At 40.7% G+C, this 26,688-nt stretch overlaps 1 protein-coding gene across 1 annotated transcript in view; it reads right to left on the reverse strand.

Annotated features, from left to right (window-relative positions):
* The window catches only part of LOC124273282 (IQCJ-SCHIP1 readthrough transcript protein-like), a 274,967-nt gene that overhangs the window by 80,189 nt on the left and 168,090 nt on the right, over window positions 1-26,688 (reverse strand). The gene's annotated exons all lie outside the window — the stretch shown is intronic.

Below are 26,688 nucleotides of genomic sequence, written 5' to 3' on the forward strand. Positions count from 1 at the left end.
GGAATTTTGCTGAGTGTGGTGTAAAACTAAACTCACTCACAAGAGCAGTTATTGAGCAATGAGAACAACACCCTGGATTGGGATTCAGGACATAGTATTTGTAAGTTCCTTTTTAGCAAACATCATGAGTTAGTAGATGTCACACACTAATTGAATTTCTGACAAGAGTAAAAGCACGCGACCACAGTTTGGTCACCATGTGTACCTGCTGAAGGAAACACTTGGGAGATATGTACTGGACATAAACATCCCTGTGAAGTAAGTGTAAGTCAAACTTGTTGCCATAGAAACAGATGAAACAAAAATTAAAAAATTCCCTAAACAGCAAAGGGATAATGACAGCCAGATTATTATGTGTGCAATAATTCATGAAAGAATAGCAGTTAGGTGTGGAATTATTGTCTGGACAAACACACCACTCTAGACAGGATCAAAGCCAAAATTATTGCCATGGAAACGGAAAATATTCAAAAGTCTTAAAGCACAAAATAGCAAAAGAAACGAGTTGACAACCTGGTCTTTGTATGTACAAAGATTCATGTAAGAATATCGATTAGCTGTGGAGGCATAGTCTGCACAAACACTCAGTTCTGAACAGAGTCAAAGTCAAAATTATTGCCAAGGAAACATAAAAAAATAAAAATTCCTGAGATCAATTCTTACTCAGAATACCCCAGCGAGTCAAAGTTTGATTTGAGACAAAGATGCAAGTATTGGTTCACCAGCCAGGACCTGTCAACTATGCAAACCAAACTCCCTGGGCTATGCACATCTACATGAGCAATTGAATTTATTACTTATTGAAATATTGAGTCCTTGAAAAACAACACAACCAATTATGATGCTTTCTGAAAAACAAAAAGAATCCAAAAACTTTACCAATCTACTCACTGAAGAACTTTCCTCCTCAAAATATATGTTATAGCAATTTTAGCTGAAAGTAGCTTATTTACACCCAGTAAATGTCAAGCAGCAAATACTACTACCAAAGACAAATCCTATACAATAAGTGAACTTCAGTTGGCCAATTCCCATGATCGTACAGCACCTAGAACTCCGACAATGTGAAGCAGAGAGAGACGGAATATTCATTAGCTGACGCTTGAGTCTCCATCGTATGGATTGACCCCAGGCCTGCACTAGTTGGTCTGGGAACAAGACATGCTTCTGTGTGCAAACACGACACTTGGGCGTTTGTGACCTGCCACAAGAGAAGAGCATCTGGTACAATCGTCTTATCTGCTTACCTGATTTCTTATGCCTCATTATATCCTGTTGTGTCTCCTGTGAGTCTATACAAGGATGACACTTGAAGAAATAATTTGGTTAATGGATCGTTTAAGTTTTCCAATTTGTTTTATTTCCTTATGATCACAGGTTCATCCCAATTTGATTGGCATCATTATCTCCCTCATCGCCATTGTTACACTTGTCATCACTCCCATTGTCACCCTTGTCATCACTACCATTGTCACCCTTGCCATCACTACCATTGTCACACTTGTCATCACTACCATTGTCATCCTTGTCATCACTCCCATTGTCACACTTGTCATCACTACCAATGTCACACTTGTCATCACTTCCATTGTCACACTTGTCATCACTACCATTGTCACCCTTGTCATCACTCCCATTGTCACCCTTGCCATCACTACCATTGTCACCCTTGCCATCACTCCCATTGTCACCCTTGCCATCACTACCATTGTCACCCTTGCCATCACTACCAGTCACCCTTGTCATCACTCCCATTGTCACACTTGCCATCACTACCAGTCACCCTTGTAATTACTACCATTGTCACCCTTGTCATCACTACCAGTCACCCTTGTCATCACTCCCATTGTCACCCTTGTCACCACTCCCATTGTCACCCTTGTCACCACTCCCATTGTCACCCTTGTCACCACTCCCATTGTCACCCTTGTCACCACTCCCATTGTCACCCTTGCCATCACTACCATTGTCACCCTTGCCATCATACCTTTGTCACCCTTGCCATCACTACCAGTCACCCTTGTCATCACTCCCATTGTCACACTTGTCATCACTCCAATTGTCACCCTTGTCATCACTACCATTGTCAACCTTGTCATCACTCCCATTGTCACACTTGTCATCACTACCAATGTCACACTTGTCATCACTTCCATTGTCACACTTGTCATCACTACCATTGTCACCCTTGTCATCACTCCCATTGTCACCCTTGCCATCACTACCATTGTCACCCTTGCCATCACTCCCATTGTCACCCTTGCCATCACTACCATTGTCACCCTTGCCATCACTACCAGTCACCCTTGTCATCACTCCCATTGTCACACTTGCCATCACTACCAGTCACCCTTGTAATTACTACCATTGTCACCCTTGTCATCACTACCAGTCACCCTTGTCATCACTCCCATTGTCATCACTCCCATTGTCACCCTTGTCACCACTCCCATTGTCACCCTTGTCACCACTCCCATTGTCACCCTTGTCACCACTCCCATTGTCACCCTTGCCATCACTACCATTGTCACCCTTGAAATCACTACCAGTCACCCTTGTCATCACTCCCATTGTCACACTTGTCATCACTCCAATTGTCACCCTTGTCATCACTACCATTGTCAACCTTGTCATCACTCCCATTGTCAACCTTGCCATCACTCCCAGTCAACCTTGTCATCACTACCAGTCACCCTGTCATCACTCCTATTGTCACACTTGTCATCACTCCCATTGTCACACTTGTCATCACTACCATTGTCACACTTGTCATCACTTCCATTGTCACACTTGTCATCACTACCATTGTCACACTTGTCATCACTACCATTGTCACACTTGTCATCACTTCCATTGTCACACTTGTCATCACTCCCATTGTCACACTTGTCATCACTACCATTGTCACACTAGTCATCACTTCCATTGTCACCCTTGTCATCACTACCAGTCACCCTTGTCATCACTACCATTGTCACACTTGTGATTACTACCACTGCCACCTTGTCATCACTCCGATCATCTTTCATATCGCTATCCTCATGAACTTTTCCATCATTATCCCAACTTTATGACCATCAACACCATCTTCTCCAATATCTTCATCACTAATCACTATCATCATCACCCATACAAAACTCCGACACATCCAAATGACACTCCTCAATCGCCAATATATCCACAAGTAAGCAGCACCGTGCGATCTAACCATATTGATTGCACTCATTACGCAACACTTTACATTCCAAGGCTGGGCAGTGCAGGTCTATCAAGGTAGTGCATATTTACAATTGATCACAATCACAATACTCAATATACCACTACAGGTAAGGCAAACACAGACACACCTCCACCCCCCCTTCCCCTCCCTCCCTCCCCCATCCTTCCCTCGACGAGTCAGCAATACTGGGATTGATCAAGTGTCATGTCCTTGATGCCTGTTCCGCAATCAATAAAACACAATACGTGTGTTGATCCTCATTTATTTATATTTTCCATACGTTATATAAAATCTTGCAAAAAAAAAGCAGGTTGTCAATATCAACACAAAAACAATTCCCAAAATAAGTCACATCAAATATCTCACTGTGCAAAAGAACAATGGCTGCCTTCGACTCGCCGACATATAACAAACAGATAAACATGTCCAGGGAAAATTTAATCTCCATTAACTAGGTGACCGAGACAAAAAACAACTGAAGCTATTTTTCTCCATCTAAACCTACATTGCATGCACCTGATGCCTTGCCTTGCAAGCAGAATCGATGTTAAAGATTTACTGGAAATCAAATGTGTTCTTTCACCATATCAACAAGAACAAGTCGATACCAAACTGAAAATTGCTTTATGCCATTGTTAGCAATTTGATAAACACCCCATGGCTTATCATCACAAGAGTGAGTGAGTGAGTTGAGTCTTACGCCACACTCAGCAATATTCCAGCTATATGGTGGCGTATCATCACCAAGAGATTGAGTCACTAAGGAGTACACAGTCACTGTGGTTATAACGAGCATGTTTATAGTTAGCTGTTTGTTGTTTAATGCCGCACTCAGCAATATTCCAGCTATATGGTGGTGTATCATCACCAAGAGATTGAGTCACTAAGGAGTACACAGTCACTGTGGTTATAACGAGCATGTTTATAGTTAGCTGTTTGTTGTTTAATGCTGCACTCTGCAATATTCCACCCACATGGCAGTGGTCTGTAAGTATTCGAGTCTGGATGAGACAATCCAGTGATCAACAGCATGAGCTGCTTATAACAAACTGATGGATAAAATGAACTGTTTCTATGGATCCAGGACACATGTCGAACTGTAGTTTCATACTGTTATAATGTAGTTTCAGACTGTTATAACTGTACTTTCAGACTGTTATAACTGTAGTTTCAGACTGTTATAACTGTAGTTTGAGTATGTTATAATTGCACCTTCATTGTGTTATAACTGTAGTTTGACTATGTTGTAACTGTGGTTTGAGTATGTTATAATTGTGGTTTGAGTATGTTATAACTGTGGTTTGAGTATGTTATAATTGCACCTTCATTGTGTTATAACTGTTGTTTGAGTATGTTATGACTGTAGTTTGAGTATGTTATAACTTTTTTAATTTTAGTATAAAAATTCTGTGAAAAAAATCACAGATTTGGTCTGATGCTATGATTATGATGGGTGTTTCATTGAGCATTATGTCTGATGCTATGATTATGGTGGGTGTTTCATTGAGCATTATGTGTATAGTAGTTTTCGAGTTAGATTGCAATTCATCGGTCTGATTTTGAGCCAAATGGACTATAGGACCTGGAATCTTTAACCCTGCTTTGAACAGTTTTCCAGTTACATCCCAGCATGACAGCTTGATGTGGGAGAAAGTCTGAAATGACGCATGCTTTAGACGTTTACCAACATAGTTTAACCAACGAGTACAACAGGGACATACCAAAGGTACATACATGATCCAAGTCATGTAGACAATCATTTTTGTGTGTTTATGCCATATTCTTCAAAATTCCAGCTTTATGACAACGGTCCGTAAATAAAGTCCAAACAATCCAGTGATTGATATCATGAGCATCAATCCACACAGTCGGGTATACGACGACCTTGCATAAACAGAAGCAACATGCCTGGAAACCCAATCACTCCATCCTCTTAAAAAGCATGGGTAACTGAACACCAGGCCCCGATTTCTTGAAACAACCTTAAGTCTGAGTTTCAAATTAAGTTAGAATTTTACTCAAATTTGAGAAAATGCATTTTCCAGAATGAACTAAAATCGATATTAAATTCAAACATAGTAGACAGTTTGAGTTTGGTGGATAGATTACTTAAGTTGTTTGGGCTTTTTTATTTAAAAAATGCAGTTGAGTTAAAAATTCATCTGTTTCAAATTGTCCAACTCAGTTTGAAATTTGAGTAAAAACTTAAGTTTGTTTCGAGAAATCGGGGCCAGTTCTAACCAGTACTTGAGTTTAAATAAACCAAAAATTATAAAGAAAAACATAAACCACAAGAAGTTTGATAAACATACAAGTTTAGACATAACTATGAAAAATCAGCTGTATATTCAACCAAACTCTGATCTATTATAGTTTAGTTCTATAATCAAACAGGAACTCTTCCATCATAAGCAGTTCCCGTGGAGACAGAACCAATACGGTGCCACTATTACCATTGGCGCCATAAGAACAGATGTTCAAAATCCAATTGAACACCAGTTTCAGAGACTTCCAACCTTTCACTTTTCAAACATAATTGATTGTGTAAAACAAAACACAAGGCCCTGTGAATTTGATAGAAAATTCATCCTGTATGTTTAAAACAGGTTTAACTTTTCTGTACTGGGAAGATTTGTTGCGTGATCCATCTTCATGAGGTTTAAAGTCATAAAACTTTGGAACCAAAATCAATAACCCACAAGCTTCAGAAGTCCATTTTTTGTACTATAAAATTCTCTTCAGAATAAAGATGTATTTGTCTCTGCCAGTCACGTTGAAATGATTGTTGTAAAGAGAAGATCTTTGAGCTTTGAAAGCGCCATACTTGACCATAAATTCTACAAAACCATCTAAAAGAAGAACTAAGAATGTCTCATAAATTCCAAAAATTTCCCATTAACAATAACACATTGTGCAATAAAGAACTTATGATTAAAGGTAAAAGTTTTTTAAAGTATTTTTCTCCTGACAAATTTTAAAATATAAAACTGAAAATTATGTCTTTCAGGGTTATTTTGTCATCAACATCATTGGTGTTTGAAACTTGATGCATGCAACTGGTAACATGAATTTTTTAACTCTTTAAAAACACAAAAGTTAATTTCAGAACAAAATTTGTTTTTCTCAGTTAATTTGCCAGAATATGTTACCTTACAAGTAGTTTCAAACTGAAGGCTTCAGTCAAGTCCTTATTTTCCCTTTTCCATATTTTCCCTAACTTCACTTCAAACACAACCTACTTTTACATAAACTCCCATAGCCGTAACAAGGGGTAGTGTCAAAAGTTCTGAATGTATATTCAAATGTTTTAGTCTTTAAGAGTATTTACATTGGAAATGAGCTTGTACATTGGCTTATGTCTTGGAAACACATGACGCTATGGGATATTTATGCAATTCCCTCGGACTAATGCTATTTAGATTGGAAACAGGGATAATAACATCTGCATCTCCAGGAAGATTGATGTAAAAGGTTCAGGAGATATCTATTCAGATGTCACGCCATGACTGTATTTTCATATGAAATGTGGCTGAAATCAGGAGCAACTTCCAGGGACCATCTCAAGAGTAATCAAGAGTATTAACACACTTTCTTGTCTCTTCATTCAAAATCTAACCAATGTCTGACCTCTGTGAGGTGAGGTGACGTAGGGTATAACGTCACACCAATAATCACGTACGCATCTGAATAGTATGACTGTTCGCTCCATGTGAACAAACAAAATCGTATCTTACTATAGTTAGTAAGCATACAAAAACGCATGATGATCATAATCATGCTTTCATCTATTTCGGGAAAATGTTTTATCAGTAAACTTGTGCTTAAAGGCATTCTGATTACTTTTGAGATGACCCCTTACCTCGATACAATCAAACACCATGTACAATGCAAACAAAAGACTATTTCCCCTGCAAACAAAACATAACCCTGATACAGTAAATATCAAACATTATTTACACAGTAAACACAGCATTAATCTGAAACAGCATCAATCCAAAAACATGTACCCAGTACAGACATGATATAATGAAACACAACATCGACGATATGGAATAAATCCTGAAATTTATGTGCAATTACAGATTCAAATCCCGATCCAATGCTGAGAGTGATCTTACAAAAATCACAGGATAAAACCATTCCTGGCAATAGATACGATCAAAGCGAAATTCTATATGATGAGTGAATGGTCTTATCCCCCGTGATGGACCCAAACACGTTTATGGGAATGGCCGCTCTGTCCAAACATTGACTGTTTGTTTAAGGGATGCAATATCACAATCAGTTTACACAAGAAATAATGTTGATTTTATGTAATTATTCCATTCAGAAAAGCACTGTGCTTGTGATTCAGCTTTCTTTTCATGCTGGGTTCATCAACAGCACCCACATAGGTACCGTATTTCTTCTAATAATCACCTCAACCTTAGTCTTTCAACAAGCTTCCAAACCTGGCATTATTAGACACCTGGGTAATAGCAGAACTTTCAACTATAACTTCAGTGTGGCATATGCCACATTCACTCATAAACTGACAAAAAATGTTTGTTCTAAGACTGTATTTATTCCAAACAGAAGCAATCTGACCCGTGAAGATGCGGGTTACAATTGATCTTCAGTAACCCATGCTTGTCATAAGAGGCGACTAACGGTATTGGATGGTCCGGCTCGCTGACTTGGTTGACATGTCATCGGTACCCAATCACGTACATCGATGCTCATGATGTTGATCACGGGATTGTCTGGTCCAGACTTGGTTATTTACAGACCCTTTCCATATAGCTGGAATATTGCTGAGTGCATAGTAAAACTAAACTCACTCACCCAGAAGTAATCTAAATATAACATACCAAGTGCTTTTTGTGTTATATTCGGTACATCTCCAGCATTTATTGTGTTGTTCACTGCTTGGCACCAAGTGCCTGTTAAAGACCTGTGTGTGTGTGAGTTGGGTTTTACGCCGTTTTTAGCAACATTCCAGCAATATCACGGCGGGGGACACCAGAAATGGGCGTCACACATGGTACCCATGTGGGGAATCAAACCCGGGCCTTCGGCGTGACGAGCGAACGCTTTAACCACTAGGCTACCCCACCGCCCCTGTTAAAGACCTGACGTTTTTCATGTTGTGGTACACACTTAGCACTGACTTACGCTGACTGGTACTCAGCGCGCCTATTGAGACCTGGTGCTTACTAGAGCTAATATGGTAAGAGTAATGTGGGTTGTCTGAAGTGACAAATGCACATTGTTTGTCTGGCCATCTTATCAAACTGTAAACAAGTGATATTACAGATCGTACAGCAGAGCAAAAACTTATTTTCAACATTAATGAAACTATACTGCTATTTCAATAACAGTAACAAGAGAATTAAGCACCTGGCTGTAGTGGGTAGATCTCGTGTTGGACTGTTTCAATCTGTATAGGTCCTCATTGCCTGAGGTAAATCTAAATGTCAGTTTATTTGTCACAATAAACTCAGTTTTTAAAATGAGGTCTGAAGAATTTAGTCAGGGCCTTTAGCTTTTAAAGTCTGTGGGTGTTGATTGCGGCACAGTAATTTTTGAAACCATGTTTCTACTTCTGTAAAATTGTCTGTAAATTACAAATATAAACTGTCAGATAAATGTTTGGTTGGAGTACGGGAGTTAAAGACTACACAAAGATTGGTTGGAGTACAGGGAGTTAAAGACTACACAAAGATTGGTTGGAGTACAGGGAGTTAAAGACTACACAAAGATTGGTTGGAGTACAGGGAGTTAAAGACTACACAAAGATTGGTTGGAGTACAGGGGAGTTAAAGACTACACAAAGATTGGTTGGAGTACAGGGAGTTAAAGACTACACAAAGATTGGTTTAGAGTACAGGGAGTTAAAGACTACACAAAGATTGGTTGGAGTACAGGAGTTAAAGACTACACAAAGATTGGTTGGAGTACAGGGAGTTAAAGACTACACAAAGATTGGTTGGAGTACAGGGAGTTAAAGACTACACAAAGATTGGTTGGAGTACAGGGAGTTAAAGACTACACAAAGATTGGTTGGAGTACAGGGAGTTAAAGACTACACAAAGATTGGTTGGAGTACAGGGGAGTTAAAAGACTACACAAAGATTGGTTGGAGTACAGGAGTTAAAGACTACACAAAGATTGGTTGGAGTACAGGGAGTTAAAGACTACACAAAGATTGGTCGAGATACAGGGAGTTAAAGACTACACAAAGATTGGTCGGAGTAGGGGGAGTTAAAGACTACACAAAGATTGGTCAGAGTACAGGAGTTAAAGACTACACAAAGATTGGTTGGAGTACAGGGAGTTAAAGACTACACAAAGATTGGTCGGAGTAGGGGAGTTAAAGACTACACAAAGATTGGTTGGAGTACAGGGAGTTAAAGACTACACAAAGATTGGTCGGAGTAGGGGAGTTAAAGACTACACAAAGATTGGTCGGAGTAGGGGAGTTAAAGACTACACAAAGATTGGTTGGAGTACAGGGAGTTAAAGACTACACAAAGATTGGTCGGAGTACAGGGAGTTAAAGACTACACAAAGATTGGTCGGAGTAGGGGAGTTAAAGACTACACAAAGATTGGTCGGAGTACAGGGAGTTAAAGACTACACAAAGATTGGTCGGAGTAGGGGAGTTAAAGACTACACAAAGATTGGTCAGAGTACAGGGAGTTAAAGACTACACAAAGATTGGTTGGAGTACAGGGAGTTAAAGACTACACAAAGATTGGTCGGAGTACAGGGAGTTAAAGACTACACAAAGATTGGTCGGAGTAGGGGAGTTAAAGACTACACAAAAGATTGGTCGGAGTACAGGGAGTTAAAGACTACACAAAGATTGGTCGAGATAGGGGAGTTAAAGACTACACAAAGATTGGTCGGAGTACAGGGAGTTAAAGACTACACAAAGATTGGTCGGAGTACAGGGAGTTAAAGACTACACAAAGATTGGTCGGAGTACAGGAGTTAAAGACTACACAAAGATTGGTTGGAGTACAGGGACTTAAAGACTACACAAAGATTGGTCGGAGTACAGGGAGTTAAAGACTACACAAAGATTGGTCAGAGTACAGGGAGTTAAAGACTACACAAAGATTGGTTGGAGTACAGGAGTTAAAGACTACACAAAGATTGGTTGGAGCACGGGAGTTAAAGACTACACAAAGATTGGTCGGAGTAGGGGAGTTAAAGACTACACAAAGATTGGTCGGAGTAGGGAGTTAAAGACTACACAAAGATTGGTCGGAGTACAGGGAGTTAAAGACTACACAAAGATTGGTCGGAGTAGGGGGAGTTAAAGACTACACAAAGATTGGTTGGAGTACAGGGAGTTAAAGACTACACAAAGATTGGTTGGAGTACAGGGAGTTAAAGACTACACAAAGATTGGTCGGAGTAGGGGAGTTAAAGACTACACAAAGATTGGTCGGAGTAGGGGAGTTAAAGACTACACAAAGATTGGTCGGAGTAGGGGAGTTAAAGACTACACAAAGATTGGTTGGAGTACAGGGAGTTAAAGACTACACAAAGATTGGTCGGAGTAGGGGAGTTAAAGACTACACAAAGATTGGTTGGAGTACAGGAGTTAAAGACTACACAAAGATTGGTTGGAGTACAGGGAGTTAAAGACTACACAAAGATTGGTTGGAGTACAGGGAGTTAAAGACTACACAAAGATTGGTCAGAGTAGGGGAGTTAAAGACTACACAAAGATTGGTTGGAGTACAGGGAGTTAAAGACTACACAAAGATTGGTCGGAGTACAGGGAGTTAAAGACTACACAAAGATTGGTCGGAGTAGGGGAGTTAAAGACTACACAAAGATTGGTTGGAGTACAGGGAGTTAAAGACTACACAAAGATTGGTTGGAGTACAGGAGTTAAAGACTACACAAAGATTGGTTGGAGTACAGGGAGTTAAAGACTACACAAAGATTGGTTGGAGTACAGGGAGTTAAAGACTACACAAAGATTGGTTGGAGTACAGGGAGTTAAAGACTACACAAAGATTGGTCGGAGTACAGGGAGTTAAAGACTACACAAAGATTGGTTGAGTACGGGGAGTTAAAGACTACACAAAGATTGGTTGAGTAATGGGAGTTAAAGACTACACAAAGATTGGTCGGAGTAGGGGAGTTAAAGACTACACAAAGATTGGTCGGAGTAGGGGAGTTAAAGACTACACAAAGATTGGTCGGAGTACAGGAGTTAAAGACTACACAAAGATTGGTCGGAGTAGGGGGAGTTAAAGACTACACAAAGATTGGTTGGAGTACAGGAGTTAAAGACTACACAAAGATTGGTTGGAGTACAGGGAGTTAAAGACTACACAAAGATTGGTTGGAGTACAGGAGTTAAAGACTACACAAAGATTGGTCGGAGTAGGGGAGTTAAAGACTACACAAAGATTGGTCGGAGTAGGGGAGTTAAAGACTACACAAAGATTGGTCGGAGTAGGGGAGTTAAAGACTACACAAAGATTGGTTGGAGTACAGGAGTTAAAGACTACACAAAGATTGGTCGGAGTAGGGGAGTTAAAGACTACACAAAGATTGGTTGGAGTACAGGGAGTTAAAGACTACACAAAGATTGGTTGGAGTACAGGGAGTTAAAGACTACACAAAGATTGGTTGGAGTACAGGGAGTTAAAGACTACACAAAGATTGGTCGGAGTAGGGGAGTTAAAGACTACACAAAGATTGGTCGGAGTAGGGGAGTTAAAGACTACACAAAGATTGGTCGGAGTACAGGGAGTTAAAGACTACACAAAGATTGGTCGGAGTAGGGGAGTTAAAGACTACACAAAGATTGGTTGGAGTACAGGGAGTTAAAGACTACACAAAGATTGGTCGGAGTACAGGGAGTTAAAGACTACACAAAGATTGGTTGGAGTACAGGGAGTTAAAGACTACACAAAGATTGGTTGGAGTACAGGGAGCTAAAGACTACACAAAGATTGGTTGGAGTACAGGGAGTTAAAGACTACACAAAGATTGGTCGGAGTACAGGGAGTTAAAGACTACACAAAGATTGGTCGGAGTAGGGGAGTTAAAGACTACACAAAGATTGGTTGGAGTACAGGGAGTTAAAGACTACACAAAGATTGGTTGGAGTACAGGGAGTTAAAGACTACACAAAGATTGGTTGGAGTACAGGGAGTTAAAGACTACACAAAGATTGGTCGGAGGGGGAGTTAAAGACTACACAAAGATTGGTTGGAGTACAGGGAGTTAAAGACTACACAAAGATTGGTCAGAGTAGGGGAGTTAAAGACTACACAAAGATTGGTCAGAGTAGGGGAGTTAAAGACTACACAAAGATTGGTTGGAGTACAGGAGTTAAAGACTACACAAAGATTGGTCAGAGTAGGGGAGTTAAAGACTACACAAAGATTGGTCGGAGTACGGGAGTTAAAGACTACACAAAGATTGGTTGGAGTACAGGAGTTAAAGACTACACAAAGATTGGTTGGAGTACAGGGAGTTAAAGACTACACAAAGATTGGTTGGAGTACAGGGAGTTAAAGACTACACAAAAGATTGGTTGGAGTACAGGGAGTTAAAGACTACACAAAGATTGGTTGGAGTACAGGAGTTAAAGACTACACAAAGATTGGTCGGAGTACAGGAGTTAAAGACTACACAAAGATTGGTCGGAGTAGGGGAGTTAAAGACTACACAAAGATTGGTTGGAGTACAGGGAGTTAAAGACTACACAAAGATTGGTTGGAGTACAGGGAGTTAAAGACTACACAAAGATTGGTTGGAGTACAGGAGTTAAAGACTACACAAAGATTGGTTGGAGTACAGGGAGGGAGTTAAAGACTACACAAAGATTGGTCGGAGCACGGGGAGTTAAAGACTACACAAAGATTGGTTGGAGTACAGGGAGTTAAAGACTACACAAAGATTGGTTGGAGTACAGGGAGTTAAAGACTACACAAAGATTGGTTGGAGTACAGGGAGTTAAAGACTACACAAAGATTGGTTGGAGTAGGGGAGTTAAAGACTACACAAAAGATTGGTTGGAGTACAGGGAGTTAAAGACTACACAAAGATTGGTTGGAGTACAGGGAGTTAAAGACTACACAAAGATTGGTCGGAGTAGGGGAGTTAAAGACTACACAAAGATTGGTTGGAGTATCAGGGAGTTAAAGACTACACAAAGATTGGTTGGAGTACAGGGAGTTAAAGACTACACAAAGATTGGTTGAGTACAGGGGAGTTAAAGACTACACAAAAGATTGGTTGGAGTACAGGGAGTTAAAGACTACACAAAGATTGGTTGGAGTACAGGGAGTTAAAGACTACACCAAGATTGGTTGAGTACAGGGAGTTAAAGACTACACAAAGATTGGTTGAGGAGTAGGGGGAGTTAAAGACTACACAAAGATTGGTTGGAGTACAGGGAGTTAAAGACTACACAAAGATTGATTGGTTGGAGTACAGGGAATTAAAGACTACACAAAGATTGGATGGAGTACAGGGAGTTAAAGACTACACAAAGATTGGTTGGAGTACAGGGAGTTAAAGACTACACAAAGATTGGTTGGAGTACAGGGACTTAAAGACTACACAAAGATTGGTTGGAGTACAGGGAGTTAAAGACTACACAAAGATTGGTTGACTACAAAGACACAAAAGATTGGTCGGAGTACAGGGAGTTAAAGACTACACAAAGATTGGTTGGAGTACAGGAGTTAAAGACTACACAAAGATTGGTTGGAGTACAGGGAGTTAAAGACTACACAAAGATTGGTCGGAGTAGGGGAGTTAAAAGACTACACAAAGATTGGTTGGAGTACAGGGAGTTAAAGACTACACAAAAGATTGGTCGGAGTAGGGGAGTTAAAGACTACACAAAGATTGGTTGGAGTACAGGGAGTTAAAGACTACACAAAGATTGGTCGGAGTACAGGGAGTTAAAGACTACACAAAGATTGGTTGGAGTAGGGAGTTAAAGACTACACAAAGATTGGTTGGAGTACAGGAGTTAAAGACTACACAAAGATTGGTCGGAGTAGGGGGAGTTAAAGACTACACAAAGATTGGTTGGAGTACAGGGAGTTAAAGACTACACAAAGATTGGTTGGAGTAGGGGAGTTAAAGACTACACAAAGATTGGTTGGAGTACAGGGAGTTAAAGACTACACAAAGATTGGTTGGAGTACAGGGAGTTAAAGACTACACAAAAGATTGGTTGGAGTACAGGGGGAGTTAAAGACTACACAAAGATTGGTTGGAGTACAGGGAGTTAAAGACTACACAAAGATTGGTTGGAGTACAGGGAGTTAAAGACTACACAAAGATTGGTTGGAGTACAGGGAGTTAAAGACTACACAAAGATTGGTTGGAGTACAGGGAGTTAAAGACTACACAAAGATTGGTTGGAGTACAGGGAGTTAAAGACTACACAAAGATTGGTCGGAGTAGGGAGTTAAAAGACTACACAAAGATTGGTTGGAGTACAGGGAGTTAAAGACTACACAAAGATTGGTTGGAGTACAGGGGAGTTAAAGACTACACAAAGATTGGTCGGAGTAGGGGAGTTAAAGACTACACAAAGATTGGTTGGAGTGCAGGGAGTTAAAGACTACACAAAGATTGGTTGGAGTACAGGAGTTAAAGACTACACCAAGATTGGTTGAGTACAGGGGAGTTAAAGACTACACAAAAGATTGGTTGGAGTACAGGAGTTAAAGACTACACAAAAAGATTGGTTGGAGTACAGGGAGTTAAAAGACTACACCAAAAGATTGGTTGGAGCACAGGGGAGTTAAAGACTACACAAAGATTGGTCGGAGTACAGGGAGTTAAAGACTACACAAAAGATTGGTTGGAGTACAGGGAGTTAAAGACTACACAAAGATTGGTTGGAGTACAGGGAATTAAAGACTACACAAAGATTGGATGGAGTACAGCGAGTTAAAGACTACACAAAGATTGGTTGGAGTACAGGGAGTTAAAGACTACACAAAGATTGGTTGGAGTACAGGGACTTAAAGACTACACAAAGATTGGTTGGAGTACAGGGACTTAAAGACTACACAAAGATTGGTCGGAGTACAGGAGTTAAAGACTACACAAAGATTGGTTGGAGTACAGGGAGTTAAAGACTACACAAAGATTGGTTGGAGTACAGGGAGTTAAAGACTACACAAAAGATTGGTCGGAGTAGGGGAGTTAAAGACTACACAAAGATTGGTTGGAGTACAGGAGTTAAAGACTACACAAAGATTGGTCGGAGTAGGGGAGTTAAAGACTACACAAAGATTGGTTGGAGTACAGGGAGTTAAAGACTACACAAAGATTGGTGGGAGTAGGGGAGTTAAAGACTACACAAAGATTGGTTAGGAGTAGGGGAGTTAAAGACTACACAAAGATTGAATTAGGAGTTACAGGGAGTTAAAGACTACACAAAGATTGGTCGGAGTAGGGGAGTTAAAGACTACACAAAGATTGGTTGGAGTACAGGGAGTTAAAGACTACACAAAGATTGGTTGGAGTACAGGGGAGTTAAAGACTACACAAAGATTGGTTGAGTACAGGAGTTAAAGACTACACAAAGATTGGTTGAGTACAGGGAGTTAAAGACTACACAAAGATTGGTCGGAGTACAGGGGAGTTAAAGACTACACAAAGATTGGTCGGAGTACAGGAGTTAAAGACTACACAAAGATTGGTTAGAGTACAGGGGAGTTAAAGACTACACAAAGATTGGTCGGAGTAGGGGAGTTAAAGACTACACAAAAGATTGGTCGGAGTAGGGGAGTTAAAGACTACACAAAGATTGGTTGGAGTACAGGAGTTAAAGACTACACAAAGATTGGTTGGAGCACGGGGAGTTAAAGACTACACAAAGATTGGTTGGAGTACAGGGAGTTAAAGACTACACAAAGATTGGTTGGAGTACAGGGAGTTAAAGACTACACAAAGATTGGTTGGAGTACAGGAGTTAAAGACTACACAAAAGATTGGTTGGAGTACAGGGAGTTAAAGACTACACAAAGATTGGTCGGAGTAGGGAGTTAAAGACTACACAAAGATTGGTCGGAGATACAGGGGAGTTAAAGACTACACAAAGATTGGTTGGAGTACAGGGAGTTAAAGACTACACAAAGATTGGTCGAGATACAGGGAGTTAAAGACTACACAAAGATTGGTCGGAGTATGGGGGAGTTAAAGACTACACAAAAGATTGGTCATCGAGTACAGGGAGTTAAAGACTACACAAAGATTGGTCGGAGTAGGGGAGTTAAAGACTACACAAAGATTGGTTGAGTACAGGGAGTTAAAGACTACACAAAGATTGGTCGGAGTACAGGGGTTAAAGACTACACAAAAGATTGAATTGAGTACAGGGAGTTAAAGACTACACAAAGATTGGTTAGAATGTGAGGGAGTTAAAGACTACACAAGGGGAGTTAAAGACTACACAAAGATTGGTTGGAGTACAGGGAGTTAAAGACTACACAAAAGATTGGTTGGAGTACAGGGAGTTAAAGACTACACAAAAGATTGGTTGGAGTACAGGGAGTTAAAGACTACACAAAGATTGGTGGGAGTACAGGGAGTTAAAGACTACACAAAAAGATTGGTGGGAGTAGGGGAGTTAAAGACTACACAAAGATTGGTCGGAGTAGGGGAGTTAAAGACTACACAAAGATTGGTCGGAGTAGGGGAGTTAAAGACTACACAAAAGATTGGTGGAGTAGGGGAGTTAAAGACTACACAAAGATTGGTGGGAGTAGGGGAGTTAAAGACTACACAAAGATTGGTTGGAGTACGGGGAGTTAAAGACTACACAAAGATTGGTTGGAGTAGGAGTTGGGGAGTAGTAGGGGAAAAGACTACACAAAGATTGGAGTAGGGGGAGTTAAAGACTACACAAAGATTGGTTGAGAGTAGGGGGAGTTAAAGACTACACAAAGATTGGTGGGAGTAGGGGGAGTTAAAGACTACACAAAGATTGGTCGGAGTAGGGGAGTTAAAGACTACACAAAGATTGGTCGGAGTAGGGGAGTTAAAGACTACACAAAGATTGGTCGGAGTAGGGGGAGTTAAAGACTACACAAAGATTGGTCGGAGTAGGGGAGTTAAAGACTACACAAAGATTGGTCGGAGTAGGGGAGTTAAAGACTACACAAAGATTGGTGGGAGGGGAGTAAAGGGGAGTTAAAGAAAGACTACACAAAGATTGGTCGGAGTAGGGAGTTAAAGACTACACAAAGATTGGTGGGAGTAGGAGTTAAAGACTACACAAAGATTGGTCAGAGTCAGGAGTTAAAGACTACACACAAAGATTAAGTAGGGGAGTTAAAGACTACACAAAGATTGGTCAATCAATAGTCATAACTAATAAGAAAGTTTTCTCTAACAGACTTGTTTTTCAATGCCAATACATTAAGTAGAGATGAAAGATTCATTAGTAATTAAATTTACTTGATTCAATAAGATGCAAAGACAAATTACAATGTTTCCACTGGAATTAGAAAACAACTAATTGAAAAACTGCTAATTTTAAACAGAGTATTCGTTTTGTCCCAATCTGGCACCAAGGACACGTGGTCTTGAATCCATAACCCTAATACCCCTGCTGCTCTGTACAATGAACTATATATCCTATGCATTTGTGAACAAAATGAACATCATCTTCACTGCCATCGATCATTCGCAGTAACTAATAGGAACCCTAAAGTGCTTCTACTCTCAGACTCAGAGCCAACAAGACCAGCAAACAGACTAATCGCTGAACAAATCCCCCATCTTTACCCCGCACATGTCTAGCCCTCCGAGCCATTCATCAAGACCAAATGGAGGCCAGCAAGACATGTTCTATTTAGGCGCCAACTGGACAAGCACGTTTGGCCAGTGGAAGTTCTAGTGACCAATTCATTGCCTACAGACCAAACACAAGGCATGTGTTGTAATCATGGAAATACCGCAATCATAGGGATCTGCTCAAGTTTCTGGAGGCTAAACTCAATTTGTCTTCAGTCTGGCTTTTGTGGCTATACCTTCAGCTGTTTGCTAAGTAATTGGATTGTGTAATGCTAGAAGAGTCAGTAACATGGGTAGGTAGGTAGACCAGACACTTATTTGTAATGCAAAGGAACATAGGCTTTAGTCTGATACGTCTGGATTTGACATATTCTCAGGTGAGGTCGCTAGGGGGACCAGAGGCTTATTTGAAATCCAGTAACGACATAGACTTTTGTCTGATACCTTCTGTATCTGACTTATTCTGAGTGAGTGAGTGAGTATGGTTTTATGCTGCTTTTAGCAATACTCCAGCAATATCATGGCAGGGACACCAGAAATGGGCTTCACACATTGTACCCATGCGGGGAATCGAACCCGGGTCTGCGGCGTGACGAGCGAACGCTTTAACCATTAGGCTACCCCGCCACCCCACATATTCTGAGGTGGCGTGCAATGGGTTTTATGACACATGTGTGTCTTTTTCTGCTTACACTGGCATGGACAAATATCTAATTGCATTGGCCTGTTAGGATACCATACTGCAGTTTTAACATGCCCACTACGCCACAGTACACAGACTCTGAGTTGAGTTGGGTTGGGTTGGGTTGGGTTGGGTTGGGTTGGGTTGGAGTTGGAGTTGGAGTTGGAGTTGGAGTTGGAGTTGGAGTTGGAGTTGGAGTTGGAGTTGGAGTTGGAGTTGGAGTTGGAGTTGGAGTTGGAGTTGGAGTTGAGTTGAGTTGAGTTGAGTTGAGGTGAAATTGGGTTTAACGTCGTGCTTGAGAATATTTCGCTCATATGACGACGTGCATGCGTGTGTATGTGTATGTGTGTATGTGTATGTGCGGCTGCTTGTACTAGCTCAGACTTAAGCTAGTTTTATGGTGCTACCCCACTGAGATACCATGCCGCAGTGAAGCATGAATACCCCCCTCAGACACATTATACTGACTCCGAGCCGACAAGTCCTTGTTGTACCCATTAATGCCGAGCGCCAGGCAGGGACCAGCAAGTACCATATTTTACTGTCTTTTGGTATGACGCGGTTGGACAGACTCTGAGCCAACCAGTCAGAGCTATCCAGTAAATAACAAACACCAGGCAGGGAGACAACAAGTACCATTATTTATCTTTTGGTCTGACGTGGCCAAAACATCGAACCTCCATCTTTCAGGTAGCCTGGCAACCAATTATAAATGTATCACTTATAGACATCTTCCTGCTCTAAATTCCATTATTTTGATATCCTAATCAAATATTTAGATGTATAGCCTACCTAAACATTATGGTATTTAAAAAGTCAGGTCTTAGAAACATATTGTGAGCCCCAGGTGCCTAAACTGTTGAATACAGTAAAGATCATGCTAAATGACAGATTTAGTAAATCCATGTTTAAAAAACACATATTTAACAATTTTGTAATGCTATAGTTTATGCATGCATGTCCACTGAACAAACACTTTCAAATCTTTGCTTAATTTTCTATCTTATCACACTTATACATTTCAGTAAGCAGTAATCAAGTTTCATGACAGTGTCCAATATATCCCAGAGACGGTGGCTGATGGCAAACAAAATCAGATCATTTAAGGGACCGAGACAGGTTGAAGTGAGAGGTGTCTGCAAACGTGGGATGAAAGCGACTGGTTATGTTACACCTTTCATCCTTATACTCTAGAACTTCATAACAACCAAAAAATCCTCAACAAAAGGTTGAAATGTCACCTTCCTAACCTCAAAATCTGATTTTAAAAAGAAGCTATTTCCAAAACATTTGTAACCAATCCATTCAAAGCCATCTCACGAAACCCAAAAGCTATTAAAAAGTGGAGCTCCTGTTATGGACAGATGTTAGAATGCAGGGTTTATCGTCTCTTTCTTTGTTCTCTGACAATCTACGAATGAATTGGCTAAACTCCAACATTCTACGGCAAATGAACATCTGCGGCTAACATTTGTCTTTTTACACATGAAAAAAGTGCAGGGAACACAACTCATTTAAAACTGGCGATTGTATTGATTTTCACTGGGCTGTTTCTGAATGAGTGCCAGCAGCCTACATATATCTGACCTTTGACTCCACTATCCCATGAGGCCACTGTCAACCAAATCTGCCGATCTCTGGACTTTTGTCCGGCTGCAGTAGCTGGCACGAAATTGGAAAATCAATTCCAATCCAATTTAAACTTTCAAAACTTCGCCGCAAAAATTCCCAGGTCTCAGCTAAACACATTAATCTGACAACTCGCATCACACTTTACTAAGTGTGTCACAGTGACTTACTTTCCCTCCTTCCAAAAATCTGAACAGATCAGTTTTCAAGGTCAAGGTTTAACTAATGTTGGCAGGGATACATCTGAACCATCCATTATCTTCAAAGGTCAGACAGTTACAATAGACTCCACTGTCCCTGGATCATTAGCTGATGCTCAATGGTCCACTGACAGCGTAATAATATGTCATTTGCTGTGAACATTCTTTGTGTGGAACCTAGCACAGTAAGAGGACTATCAATATCATCATTATCCCAAGGTGGTCTTTAAATCAAGAGTCATTAAACTGGTAAAAACCACATAACAACAGAATCAGGAAAGGATTTCAACGGTATAAGCCGTTCCATCTGTATAGCTCTTGATCAATATAGAACTGTTTCGTCCTTTTTGTAAATCTGAGTGGGTGAGTGGATGTATGAATGAGTGAGTAGATAAGTGGGTGAATGGATGAGTGAGTAGGTGAGTTAGTGAGTGAGTGGATAAGTGGGTGGATGAGTGAGTGGGTGAGTTAGTGAGTGAGTGGATAAGTGGGTGGATGAGTGAGTGGGTGAGTTAGTGAGTGAGTGAGTGGATAAGTGGGTGGATGAGTGAGTGAGTATTGACAGTGATTGAGAGAGTGGATAAGTGGTGGATGAGCGAGTGGGTGAGTGAGTGAGTGAGCTGTTTTACACAGCATTTAGCAATACTCTCAATACTGCATAGGGGACATCAGAATCATTTATTCACACTTTAAATCCATGATGGGAATCAAACCAGAACCCTCAATATGAGGAGACAACGCATTAACCACTGGACCACCCAATGCTGTTTTTCAACCTGAAGAATACTTGGATCATATGACAGTAAAGTGGATCAAAGAACCACATCTGCTAATTCTGACATATAATGTTCCAATCTATATATACTAAGCAGCAAAAGAAACGTCAGTTTGGAATTTTCCTTCGCAGAAACGGATAACTGTAAACTCATTTAATGTTTTGATTGTATAATTTTACAACATCTCCAACTTTACCCGAGCAAAGGCATTACTTCCCAAACTCAGAATGGAACCCAGGAAATGGTCTCAAAAACGCAACCTGATCTCGGAGATGGTACGGTGTTTTCTTCATGTATGTTTTTCGTGCAACTCATGCTGCACGTGCTGTTCACAAGGACCAGCCCAATAAAATGCACCCCCAAACCTGATTGAAACATTCAAATTACAACGTCAGCAGGATTTCGCGACTCACGACAGCTCAGAGGAACCAGGCGCTAGGAAGACTTGAAGCTGGCCACACTGCACAAGCCGTTGCCAATCACTTCCAGTTCAACGTTCGGGCCATCTACAGGACGCAGCAACATTTCCGGGCCACCAACACCACAAATGATCGCCCCCGTACTGGCAGACCACAAGACGACAAGACCGCCATGTTGTGTGACAGCATGTACAGAATCCCTTCATGCAGGAACTGAAACAGCACGCCAGACAGTGGGAACATACGGAAGACCAATCAGTACTGATACAGTACGCCGACGTCTTAACAGCGGGAACCTCCATTGCCGTAGACCTTACTGTGGACCTATCCTCACCCCTCGTCATCGGCGTGAACGTCCACAGTTTGCCCTACAACACCAAAACTGGCGATACAGGCAATGGAGAACTGTTCTGTTCACAGATGAGAGTCGGTACTGCATATCAACTGCAGATGGCAGAACAAGAATATGGCGACGACATGGCCAGCGTTACTCAGACCAGTGTGTTATGGAAAGAGACTCATGGGGAGGTGCAAGCATCATGGTATGGGGTGGAATAGGCCTGAACCAGAGAGTGGGCCCTCTGGTGTTTCAGGATCTTGGTCCAGGGAAAGGAGGCGGCATCACAGCGGTATGCTACATCGACCAAGCTCTCAGACCCCATGTCATACCACATTTCGTACGTCACTGGAACAACATTTCCCAGCATGATAACGCCCGGGCCCACACTGCAAGAGCTACACGAGACTTCCTACAGCAGAACGGTGTCAACATGATGCAGTGGCCAGCCCTTAGTCCTGATTTAAACCCAATTGAACATCTTTGGGATGAAATTCAGAGGAGACTGAATAATGTCATACCAAGGCCGAACACAGCCGATTTATTGCGCCAGGCCTTGCTCAGAGTGTGGTTCCAGGTGCCAATGGCCTTCATCACTCGATTGGTGCACTCCATGCATAGACGCTGTGCTGCAGTTATTGCCGCTCGTGGTGGTCACACTAGATACGGAAGTCAAGAGTCTGAATGGACTGCAAACGTTCACATCATGTCTTGATATTGTGGTGAGTTATTCATTGATGTGTCAAGATATTGTACACAAAAAATGTTTTTGATCCACTTATTATGTCCATTTCTGTAATGATTTGATTACAGTGCCTGTCTAATTTTGAATTCGTACTGATGTTGTTATTTTGCTGCTGAGTATACTTTCTTTATCAACTTGCAAATGATGAAATATGTTCCAAATATCTGTTAAAGAATTCGCAATTTGTTATTTATGTCTCTCATTTCATTTGACATTTCACGTCTTAGACTAAAGCAAATGTCAAAAGTTACCTGTTCTATTATTACTGGTAATTACACAACATCTTACTGAAACAATCTGTGTCACATCTTACTGAAACTATCTGTGTCACATCTTACTGAAACTATCTGTGTCACATCTTACTGAAACTATCTGTGTCACATCTTACTGAAACTATCTGTGTCACATCTTACTGAAACTATCTGTGTCACATCTTACTGAAACTATCTGTGTCACATCTTACTGAAACTATCTGTGTCACATCTTACTGAAACTATCTGTGTCACATCTTACTGAAACTATCTGTGTCACATCTTACTGAAACTATCTGTGTCACATCTTACTGAAACTATCTGTGTCACATCTTACTGAAACTATCTGTGTCACATCTTACTGAAACTATCTGTGTCACAGACAGCTGAAGCATTCCAGGCCATTGAGGATGAGATGTTTCTTGAGGATGACAGACAGATTTACATAACTGTCAGACTTATTCCAGCTATAAGAGGCACTTATGTCTGCAACTCTTTAATCAGGTCTGGATGATACAGCACTTGATGGAATTAGCAACGCCACCATGTTGTCATGGATACTCGGACATTGCTTGGACTGTAATGGAGCATGAACATCTAACCCAAAATAGAGCTGACCTACTCCATGACAAGGATGACATTTTGTCGGCCATATTTGGGGGCCTACTCTATTTGCAAGCATAAACAACTTGGTGAGCTCAATATGACAAGCATCAGGTACTGGGGACCACTCTATGACAAGCATCAGGTACTGGGGACCACTCTATGACAACCATCAGGTACTGGGGGCTACTCTATGACAAGCATCAGGTACTGGGGACCACCGTACTCTATGACAACCATCAGGTACTGGGGACCTCTCTATGACAACCATCAGGTACTGGGAGCCACTCTATGACAACAAACAGGTACTGGGGGCCTACTCTATGACAACCATCAGGTACTGGGGACCACTCTATGACAACCATCAGGTACTGGGGACCACTCTATGACAACAAACAGGTACTGGGAACCACTCTTTGACAACCATCAGGTACTGGGGACCACTCTATGACAAGCATCAGGTATTGGGGACCACTCTATGACTACAAACAGGTACTGGGAACCTCTCTATGACAACCATCAGGTACTGGGAACCACTCTTTGACAACCATCAGGTACTGGGGACCACTCTATGACAACAAACAGGTACTGGGAACCTCTATATGACAACCATCAGGTACTGGGGACCACTCTATGACAACCATCAGGTACTGGGGACCACTCTATGACAACAAACAGGTACCGGGAACCTCTCTATGACAACCATCAGGTACTGGGAACCACTCTTTGACAACCATCAGGTACTGGGGACCACTCTATGACAACCATCAGGTATTGGGGACCACTCTATGACAAGCATCAGGTTCTGGGAACCTACTCTATGACAACCATCAGGTACTAGAGAGCAGAGAAGAAATGTTTTCTTTCCACCATTCCAATGTTTCCATGGTAACGTCTAACCAAAGTGCTGTAATCAACTTTTGCAATGAATTGAACTTGAAAAAATAAACAAAGTGGCGATTCTGATCATATTATTCTCATCATCTATTACCAAAACTGAATGAAACTGAAAGCCTCACTTCCTTGTACGCATGTACGACACTTAAGACCGGGACGAATCTATTGATTGTGGTTCATGTTACAGCTGCTCCAGTTTTTCTGGGTATGATTAAAGTTAACGATTCCATGCGGACAAGACCTAATGCTATTATCCCCAACAAACCTTCAATTACCGGCGGAGAAATGAAACGGCAAGTGAATATTTACTTTTCTGGCAATTCCAGAAAATGTTAATCCATCAATTCAAGAGAGAACTCCTAATCAATATAATTTGCTAAAAAACTAAAAGTCAAATAAACCATCCGTGAACTTTCTTTAACAAAAAACAAGTAATCGATATGAAAGTGTTGGCTTGTAAACAAGTAATCGATATGAAAGTGTTGGCTTGTAAACAATCAGAGAAGACACAGTATCAGAGCGAATCATGTACACAACACTGCAACAGAAAATTAAAACCACATAACCGCTAAGAAATTTCAGAACGTCAAAATTAATTTCATGTGATGCATTCAAATTCCTGTTGTACGGATAGTGCTGGAAGGAGGATAAATACCACCTGATAGTTCTGAGCCAGTTTAATGTTCTCGACTTTAATGATTGATTGATGTGCACCCCAACAAGATATAATTTTGCACATGATTTCTTTGTGACGAGGACACACTGAGCAATGGTGAAGGAAACCTGTTGTTGCTAACTGAGACAATCAATAAACACACACTTACTGCATGAAGCCGCACTACACAGTTGGGTATGATATTCAGAGTTACCTGCCTTACAACATGGAACCAACTGACTAACACCCACACTCGGCTTATTCTTCAAACTACATGATATGTAGAAAATCAATGGAGCTGTGATAGTTCATGAAGTCACTATTAGCCTTGTAATGCCTTATCCCAGCCAAGACAAACATTACAGCTGTTTTTGAACACGGTCTATTCATTTTATAAAGGGCAGCAGTACATCGACTCTTGCTTGTCTTGCCTCAAGGGCTGGCTGAACAAAATGACATCAAGAGTTACTTCCCTTCCACTTTGCAGATAAACTGGGAAATGACACCCAAAGTTACTTCCCTTCCAATATGAAGCTCATTTTGTCACCATGGGAGATTTCCAAACCCTTCTCTCACTGCAGAATTTCTGTGAAGCATGATACCGAGCCTGAAGTGAAGCACTATTCCAGCTGCATGAAGGAGGTGTGTAAATAATTTAGTCTGGACAAGAAATCCAGTGATTTACATCATATGTGATGCCGAGTGTGAGAACAATTCAATAATGAAAAACTATATTTTAGTGCATGATTTACTATGAATAAACAGGGGAGACAACTCTTAAACAATAGCTGGTAGCTAGTGAAAGATAAAATCCCTAATTCCTTTCTAAGATACAAAAAAACCCAGCTTAGTCAGTGATTATGGAGGAAATACCTTTGTAAAATAGACATCATGAAATATTATCATTAGGCCAGACTAATCTTATTTCTTGTTTTATTTTGCTGGTCGTATTTTTTCAAGAATACGAAAAAAAATAAAAATTAATTTTTCCCACTCAAAAAATAAAATCCTAATGTTTTTATTGGCCAAAATGTAAACTTACAAGAAAATGTTTTTTTGATTGTGTTTTGCCCCATATACACTTAATAAAATGCCAAAAGTAAAATACTTTTAATACTTAGAAGGAATATTTCATTGACTGGTGATTTAACTTTTATTTTTTTTCATTTTCATCCTGCCTTTAGGTTTTCTGAGGACAAAAATCTGTAAAACAAGAAATATAATTGGTCTGGCCTTAAGAAAAGATTAAAAATGTCCAGCATCCAAGAGAATATGCAACTGCATTACACAAAGTGTTAGTCATGCTATTACATGATTTATAAAGAAGGTATTTGTTTTAGCTCCTTAATGCCAACACACGATGCAGAGTAACATCTATTTACATCATTGGTATCCACTGAGGTGGTCTATTAGTCAAGCAATTTAGTCAACAGTGTGGGCATATTGCACGACATTGTGCTGTTTCTGGTTTTGTGTTGTAACTGTAA

The sequence above is a fragment of the Haliotis rubra genome, unplaced genomic scaffold (genome assembly GCF_003918875.1).
Source record: "Haliotis rubra isolate DU_JTF1 unplaced genomic scaffold, ASM391887v1 Scf179, whole genome shotgun sequence".
NCBI classification, from domain to species: domain Eukaryota; kingdom Metazoa; phylum Mollusca; class Gastropoda; order Lepetellida; family Haliotidae; genus Haliotis; species Haliotis rubra.